General features: G+C 33.3%; 1 protein-coding gene across 6 annotated transcripts in view; it reads right to left on the reverse strand.

Moving 5' to 3' along the window:
* Positions 1–10,000, reverse strand: part of LOC145242090 (endothelin-converting enzyme homolog) — a 955,595-nt gene that overhangs the window by 550,911 nt on the left and 394,684 nt on the right. The window lies entirely within an intron of this gene.

A 10,000-nucleotide genomic window follows, 5' to 3' on the forward strand; every position in this document is an offset into this window, starting at 1 on the left:
CAATATTTTGTACAATTTTGTTTACTTGCCATATCAAGGCTATGATTGTGTTTGGAGAAGACAGAAACAGTTTTATGCTAACATCAGCTGTTTTATGAACTTATTGCTTTCGTTAGAAACTAAGGTTTATGTAACTTTCGAGTTAATTAAGAGTACTAGTCTTGCATTATTGTATAATCTTTATCATATATATAAACATTGGTGACTTTGTGGCGGGATTCAAGTCCTTAGACTAGCGGCCATCGTCACTTCCTGCACTGATGATTGCGAAAGCATGAAACAGTAGTATCTGTAGGTATAAATAATTATTTTTAATTATATACATAAATAATTTTTAATTACATATATATATATGATTTTTAATTGCATATACATATTTATAAGATGAGAATAATGGAAATAGTATTCTGACGAAATCGAGAAACAAAGAAGGAGCAAACCAGGTTATGTGTTCATCAACTTTTCGTTTTTATTGCAAGAAATCATCCAGAGGAAGTCTCGCAATAAAGAAAAAACGTTGATGAAAACATAACTTGGTTTGTTCATTCTCTCTCTCTCTCTCTCTCTCTCTCTCTCTCTCTCTCTCTCTCTCTCTCTATTTATCTATATCTACCATCTACCTGTATGTATATAATGATAATTACTCACCAGTTATGCCAAGATTCGTCTCGTTCTGAAGTTGGCATTGAAGACATTTGAGTGATCCTTATACGAGGATATACTAAAAACAAACCGGTAGTTCTTTTTTCTTGAGTTTTCGTAAATATATATTTAAAATTAAGCTTGACAAGTAATAGAATGTTTCCGTTTTTATTGTTGGAAGTTGTGCTGCGGTTTATAAACCCACGTGTTATACTTATGTTCCATCAGAACAATTGCCTCACTTTCTGTAATTGTTCTAGGAAAGATAAGAATCCATCTGTCGTCCAAGACTAAAGTGTTCATACAATATCTGAGAAAATCAAGACTATGAATTAGCACCAGTTTTGGTATTCTCTCAGTTCTATATCGACTGTGAGTACCCGCCATCCCAAACAACTATGCAATATAAATTAACATAATCACTTTGATAGAAATTGTTGCGAACTTTCATTTGAGAAAGGGATAGATGAAAAGAGGCCATTTTTTTTTTGCTCCCAGAAAGTCGTGAAGAGTTTTGATTAATTTGGTTGGTATCCTGGCAGGAAAGCAACACCGGAAATATATCCTCCGAGAGAGAAACTCTTGGGAATCAGTCTCGAAAAGTTTGGCGATATCGCGAATTCTACTGAGAAGAAATGCTGGCATATTGCATCGAGATCAATTGGATAATTCCGTAAGGATTTTGTGTCAATAAACAATGTTAGATTCTTGCATATGTATTATATATATATATATATATATATATATATATATATATATATGTGTGTGTGTGTGTGTGTGTGTGTGTGTGTGTGTGTATATATATATATATATATATATATATATATATATATATATATGACAAATGGTCTATAATCCAAATTTCAAGATGTTGTCCACCTTACCATTTATTCCTTTAAGCAGGTTAAAATGTTAAATTTTTGACAGCATCTGTTTCGTAGCACAGTAACATTCATGTAATCATTATACCAACTTTTTAAATCATATGTATATATATATATATATATATATATATATATATATATATATATATATATATATATATAAATGAAATTAAAGCCAAGATGTAAAGAAGCTAGATTTGGGGATATACAATATACTCAAGTTTCTGCACACACACGCACTTATATATATATATATATATATATATATATATATATATATATATATATATATATATATATATATATATATATATATATACCTGAAAGAGAGTGCTATATGAGTGTGTGAATTTATTAAGTGTTTTTTTTTTAATGTGTGTGTATTACTATTTTTGTTATGAAGCATTGGTGGTATTTCTCATAAGGTTTCGATGGTTCCACACGGATTTTTAAAATACACCGCATATGTTTTATTTTCTGTGATTCTTCCTTACGTCGAAGGTAAATTTGCAAAGCCGTCAGAATACGTAGAATGCTTTCTGTTTGCAATTCAGACAGGCTTCAGTTGAAAAAAAGTAGCAAAAATATTAAATACATAAAAATAAAATAAAATAAAAATTCCCGATGGTCAACTTCGTAACGTAACAGCACACAAAAAATAATTGAAAGTAGACGTCCCTCTTCAGTCCATGGTGATTGTTGGCATTTTCCGCAAGTGTAAATATTGGATTACTGTTTTTGGTCAGTTGAAGTATAGAACAACTAAACTGAACATTTTTTTCTTTCGAAAATAATAAATAAATAAATAAATAAATAAAATAAAAAATTAAAAAAATTAAATAATAATGATAAAAAACATTTTTTCTTTTCTTATAAAAACGAAGACGTATGTATTATATTTTGTCCGAAAGCTTTTTGATTTGTTCCCGCATTTCCATAAAGAGGCCCATCCATCAGTCTGTCACGCTTCATTTTTAAAAGTTAATTTTATCGCTCATCGCACAGATTAAATGGACGCATCTCAAGCATATCGATTTCCATTATTTGTCGTTCACAATCAATCATAAGTGATCGATTACAATTTGTTTCCGATAATTCCCCCGATAATTTATTAGTCGATTTTTTTTTCTTGTAAATACATCCAAGAAAACGAGAAATTTATACAAGTCGCAAAAACATTTTTTTTAAACAGCGATAATCGGCGTCGCGTGGGAAAATAGCTTGAAGTTGGAATAGTTTATTTTATTTATTTATTTATTTTTTGCGTTTAGGGGCATATCGACTCTTTTAAGGAAATGACAGCGGTTTATTGAATAACGACCAGCGCGTGATAAGTTCGAATCCAGTCGGTTCCGTAGTAGCTCGTTCACTTACGGATGTTGGCAATCTTTACGTTGTCCCTCCTGCAAGATAAAGTTGTTTCCATGCTGATTTATACGTATTCATTTATTATTTTTTTATTTATTTATTTTTTATCTATTTATTTTTTAATTGATTTATTTATTTTTTATTTTTTGATTTTTTAATCGTTTGGGTTATTTAATATCGAATAGTACCTATTGCACGCGATTGATTGTAGATCATGAATAGAACACAAGTTGCTGTTTTTCACACATATTAACTTAAATATTCGAAGGATTTTTTAAACACGTTTTTCGCGTTTTCTGTAGTGACTGATTTTATTTTTTGTTTTAGTGCAAGTCGGATTCCAAAATTCTTCCATTTGTATCAAATAATAATCGAAGTTGGTTTCTGTATTATAAATCTGATGTTCAGTAATCCATTTTGTCATGCTTCAAGTTCAGCAACTCGACTCTGAGTTTTTTTTTTCTTTTTAAAGATAATGAGTCCTGATCAAGATTAATATATATAAGTGCTCATGTTTTTCTTTTTAAGTGTTGATATTCCTTATCGTGTCAAGGAAGCAAAAAAAAAAAAAAAAAGATTGTAGATAGGCAGTGAGTGAAAGTTTCAAAATGGCGATGAAGACAGCCGCACACATCAACGCGAGATGATCGGCCAGGACGAACTGAAAGATACGAAACGATGGATAGGAAAAGGAAGGCTTTATAAAAATGTAGAATACAATAAGAAAACCCTTTCTCCGTCGCTGGGTTCTTCGCCCCTTTTCCCTTCCGAAAATAAAGTCGATATCGTTTGATGGAATAAGGCTACAATGAGCGAGGCACATCTGTCTATCAATATAAAAAAAAGAAAGAGAAATGAACCTGGCCTGAAAAGGTAGGACCATTTGGTTCTATTAACAAAGCGACAGTCGAATTTTTAGAAAGATTCGTTACAATCTAATCGATAATCTGTCACGGTTGATAGATTTATCGATCTACTGAGAAAGACGGTCCGAACACATTTGGTGAAACCCGAACCCACTTCCTCTCTCTCTCGCTCTCAAAAAAAAAACCAAAAAAAAAAAAACAATTTAATTTTCATTTTATTTACATTTTCAGATCGGCAACCCTTATTAAAAATCAAGATGCCAAAACTGTTTATTGGATGCAACCAAAAAACATTAAGCACTTAAATGAACACAAGTTGCAAGTTGCAATTTTAGGTATAGCTTAAAGAAGTGAATACCTCATATTTACAATAACAGAACCACACTTCTTGTAGATATTTTTATCGTATTTGTCGGTCCAAAAGTAAGGCCTCCGATATATTAATTAATTATTACTGAAGAGGTATGAAGTCGGGAGCAGTACCATTAAAACAACCGACCAGTTGTACTCCAGAATTTATTTTCTACATAGTCACCACCATTCTCAATGCACTTTTGCCAGTCTCTTTTTAAGCAGCGGTCATATAAGTCCATGGCGCGTTTTGGCACATCCCTGTCGTCATTCTGAAATCGACGAACCTATCACCTAACTATGCTAACATCAACTGCATCGGCTTCAGAAATGTGGAACGAGCCCCGGTTAATGTTAATCGGTTCAATTTTTTTCTGCACGGAGAAATTCAATGGCGCATCTCTGCTTCTGACTCACGTCCATTACAGAGGTTGCTTTTATAGAGTCTCACATCGTTAATATCTGCAACAGAGTGATGAAACTTTCAGGTCATGATGTCACAAGTTCAGTCATCATAGCAATGCAATTTGCAATACCCTCTGATCCATTCGGGTGAAAAAATAAGAGGCATTACTTTTAAAAAGTCGATCGTATTTTTTTAATTCAGTTTCGTCTTCCTATATTTTTGTTTCAGGGCATTTTCATTAAATTATTAAAACATTCTAATTTCAAGCGCTTCCTTTCATACAGCCAATAGATGAGAAATACGCCAATTTCTCTCTATGTTGCAAGCCTAGTAGATTATTATGAAAGCGTTTCACTTGAGTAAATTATCTATATAATCGCGCGTGTCTTCAAGAAACTTTGTTCATTACAAATATTCCTTGCTTATTTAAATACAAGGTTATCATATATTCACTGCCAACACAAGATGTGTGAATACAGGATTACATTAAAATCTGAACACATAGTATTATTGGATATCAGCCTTGCAACTTTTCTCATCGGTTATAAAAATGGTAAAATGCTTACCTTTTCTGCAGTGGAGAAACACAATAGAGATATGACGCCAAAAAACCCCAACAAAAAAAAAAAAACAAAAAACAAACAAACAAACAAAAAAAAAACACTTGATATTTGCTTAGCCTACGGGTCTAGACATTACGGACATCTTGTATATTGTTTAATAATTTATATAAATAAGCATACACTTCAATTCAAGGGGCAGATAACTTGAAGAGACAGTTGTAAATATTCAGGGAAGTGATTGAAGAAAAACGTTCGAAATAGACACCTTCAACATCCCCATGTAAAGAACGGGTTTCGGAGTAGACAACCCCCTTTTTATTGCGTGTGTGTGTGGAAAAATAAATTTAACCGTATTAATCGTTGTCAGAATACCTGCTAACAAAAAGAAAAATGGGGGAGGGCAGTGTCGGTAGGAGAGAAGTAGATTTGGTTTCGCGCGTGCGTATAAACAGAGCAGCCAGTGAATGACACTGCCTAATACAGGTCTTTATATCTCTATAAGTATTTGTCTCCGAAAATTTTGAATGTATAAAATAGTCATTCTAAAGAAAATTGTGGAAATGGACCTGATGAACAAATCTACCCCCTTCCCATTAAGTGGGGCGCAGACTCGAGAATCAGACCGGAAAAGAAATTTAAATAAAACACTCCACCGAATTCAATTCCCTATGCAATGAAATTTACGTTAAACTGTAGCGTAGGTAATTGGTGCAAAAATCGGTAATTGTAAGTACGCGTGCAGATCTTTCAATTGCGGTATGGAAGCAAAAAACGGAAAATATCTAAACGGGTAATCTTGTAGAATTTGACCCGGATTCTCGGGATACTGCGTCAATCACGAGTCGGGTGTTACCGGCAATCATCGGATTAAGCCGAGCGCAGTAATAGACGCAGACTAATTTCAAAACAAGCAAACAAACCGGAAAAATAGAAATACCAAATAAAAATAACAAAAGCCTACCATTTAGTGATTGAATATAAATGTTTTATTTATTTTTTTGAATATATATTTTTTGCACATTTTTTTTATCGACAATTTATTTTCAAGAAAAGATGAATGTTTTATTTTTAACCGTAAATTGTTAGATGTAAGTACTGTTTTATTTTTTCAAGATTTTTTTTATTAATTGATTTTTTTTGTGCTCAACAAAAGTTTTTTTTTTGTTTTAAAAAAGCTAAAAATTTGTTTACGAAAATCGTAAATTGTTAGGTGAGCAAGCGAGCGAGATAATAAATGTTTGTTGTTTTGTCTTTGAAGAGATAGATAGATAGATAGATAGAGAGATAGAGAGATAGAGAGAGAGAGAGAGAGAGAGAGAGAGAGAGAGAGAGAGAGAGAGAGAGTCCAATCAGAAGGAGTGGGGAAACTTTATTATTTTATGTAACGGAAAAGGGAAAGATAACGTTATGTCAATGAGTTTATGATCCAGTTACGAAGGGCGAAACCCTATATCTGTCCCAAGTGCAGAATACCTCCCGGCGATGACTGAGAGCGGTAAGAGTACTTGTTATTTGAGTGAATTTCTCTAAAGGCGGTTGTGATGATGATGTTGCTCCTAGGCTATAATGTAGGATTTTATTATAACGTTTAAATTATCTAAAATGTCGTTCTAACGTTATATATGATAGTGGATAATAGTCTAGATATAATAAATTTGTATGTGGCATCTGTTGTTGCAAACCGTCGATTCTTTTGTCCGGAGGGGAATTTCTGCAATCAAAATATTATATAGGGGATATAATTTTTCATATATTCGGTTTCGATTTATAGCTAAAGGAACTCAAGTTATGCATATACACATATATTTTTTCCTCATAAGTTTTGGTTTAAGTTTCGATTCAAGCTGATGCACCGAAGTCATATCGATGTATTTTTTATTTTTGAAATCACAACTTTATAATATATAAAAATCGATAGATAATTGTCTCTTTAATAATATATACGAAATCTGCATAAATTAAAAGCCTATATTTAAGCGTATTGTACGACCGGATTACACCGGGCGTCCCTGCTAGCTTACATATAAAAACTTTTGCAGTTTTAACAAAAGAGCTACAATAATATCAGAGCATCTCCATTTACGCTGAACATCTACAGAATGCTAACATCAATATATTACATATGAATGAGTCGGTTGTGGACATTATTACTTTAAATACACACGATACAATAATTTCCATGACAAATAACACTGTACCTGAGAGCTCATCCTTTAAAGTCATCGGCTTAACATTAACACGCAACATGAACCGGAACAAATACTTTAAGGATATTGCTTAAGGCTGTTGTAAAGAAGGTGAACTCCTTCGATCGTGTTAGAAAATTACTCAGGAGCGTATCATTTACATCTACAAAGCCACAGTTCGCACAGGCGTGGTGTATTGTTGCAACATCTGCTTTGGCACATTTATCATTAGTCTCTTACTAGGGTTCAAAAAGAGTTTCAAATCTGATAAGTCCCGCACTATCTGCCAAGCTCCAACTCCTGTCCCATCACCGTAGTGTTGCATCCCTCTGTTTGTTTTACAAGTACTTAAATGGAATATGTTCTGCTGAAATCATAGCACTTGTGCCCTTTCTCAATTCACATTCTCCTGACCAACCCGACAAGCAACAGAAACCACTTTTCATTGATGACGTCTATAGATGTCGAAAGCCATCTATACTATTAGTTTGTTTCATCAGACTGCTAAACTTTGGAATTCCTTCCCTGTTTTTTGCTTCGTTGACTGTACTGGCACACAGAAGTTTAAATGTAACGTGAACAAACATCTAGCTATTCAATTCCCCACAATACCTGATGCCAAGTAGTAGCCCCTTACATCCAAGTTGCAATACCCCTTATTTGAGGCGAAAAAGAGTAAAAATATTTTTAAAAAACTGCTTTTGACAACATTAGAAAAGACCGAGAATTTTTTTCTTATTCCAACAGCGAGGATTCCCGTTATAACATTAATAGAACAATTCTTAATCGTGGGTTTTACAATGTAATAACTAGGGCTATGACAACAGATATTCTTTTCATTATTTTGACTCGAGTATATATATCAGTTAATATTTTATATGTTGTTATATAGAGTGAGGCGCTTTCTTAATTGATTAACTGTGTCCATGTCGGATATATCCTCAAGAGTCCAAATAATGAAAAGAATATTCTCTTGTCATAGTAATAAATAGTTTACCTTTGAGGATGGGGAGCATGATTGGCCTACCGAATACAGTCGCTAGCTATCAATCCGGATGCTGATTTAGCATTTTATCATACCTATTAGAGGCATTTAACACTCTAATATTCTTGAGGAAATGTTCTAAACCTGCTATTTTCTAAACCTATAGATATAATAATAAATTGTATACAATAGAAACGTTTACAACGGATATCGTTCGACATTAAATAACTTTGCTGAATTTTATAGTCAGGACTAAGCTGTCTGACCAGTTGAGCTAGGACAGATCGAGATCAGAAACGAGAGAATTAGTAGATAAGCAAACCGGGATGCTCCATTATACTTAGATGGGTAACTCGATACTTTGAGTTCTGATTGGTTGAAAGTAAATGTCGAGAACGCTATTATATAAATGTTGCTTCATTCAATCAAGACTTTATGTGAACAGATCGACAGTCGACCCGTTATGCCATAAATGTCAACCTGGTTCTACCAACTCCAAACGGTTCATATGCCGTAAAGCCAAACCAGAAGACTTTTCTACCACACACAAAGTTAGTATAATACAATTTATCCTCAAACACTTTTTATATGTTTACGTTTTTGTTTAGGATGTGGTCTGGGTGTTATTCGGACAATTCTAACCAAATAACAAAATAAATAATAAACAAAAGGAAATAATACAAAGGGCATTCACAGAAGGTCGATGAAAGCGAAGTACTGAAGGAACGTTCCCGCCCATTATTCATCATCATCATCATCATCATCATCATCATCATCATCATCATCATCATCATCATCATCATCATCATCAATTTATAGTCTATTCTTTTGCCTTGCACAATTATTGACCCAGCGGGAACCAAACATGCTAGTTTGACCCCGTATGCTAAACAAGTTATATAGCAGAGGTAAGGCTATAGATGTTGATCGGTAAATCAATCACTTGATGGTACATAAGATGAATCGATACGGTCTCTGTAAAACATATAAACAGAACAAAAGAGCGAAAGTGATAGAGAGTGCGATGGATAGAGAGTTAGAGAGAAAGAGACAGAGAGACAGAGACAGAGTTAGATAGATAGATAGATAGATAGATGGATAGATAGAGAGGGAATAAAAAGTAATCTGAATAATGACTATCAATTCATATTGTAAAATTGGTTATACAACATCAGATCTGGAATGTTCATTCATGTTAATCTCATGGCAATCTGTTCGAAAGGCCCCGAATAAGAAAAGAAATTAAAATAATATATTTGCGTTTGTATAGATGTATTCTAAACTTTTGATGATAGAGATTTTTTGCTCGCTTGTAATAACAATTGTTATACCCCGCCCCCCCTAAAGAACAAATCATTTATCATGTAAAGTTAAATAAATAAAATGTAATCTGTAGCTTATAATAATTTCATGGCTCTTCGTTTTTTTCCTACTAGCATGGGTGCCCGGCGTTGCCCGGGTGTTTGGAGGTGTATGCCGAGAAAAAAACAAAACAAAAACAAAAAAAAAACAAACAAAAACGGTCAATTTTTTTAACTTGGACCCCTATTATGACCCCTTAAAATTTATTGTTTTAGGCTCAAATCAAGTTATTAAAGTAGATCCATGTTCAATTAACCTATTGCTAAAATTTCAAGTTTTTAGACCCGAAATTGTCGAATAAGTAAGGTAGAGTTCTCAAAGATCAAATCGTTGAACTTTGACCCCTTAAAAGCAAATTTCTGGCCGAAAACCGATCACATAGATGTT

Source organism: Euprymna scolopes, chromosome 21 (assembly GCF_053919585.1).
Source record: "Euprymna scolopes isolate OS-2025 chromosome 21, ASM5391958v1, whole genome shotgun sequence".
In the NCBI taxonomy this organism is placed as follows: Eukaryota; Metazoa; Mollusca; class Cephalopoda; order Sepiida; family Sepiolidae; genus Euprymna; species Euprymna scolopes.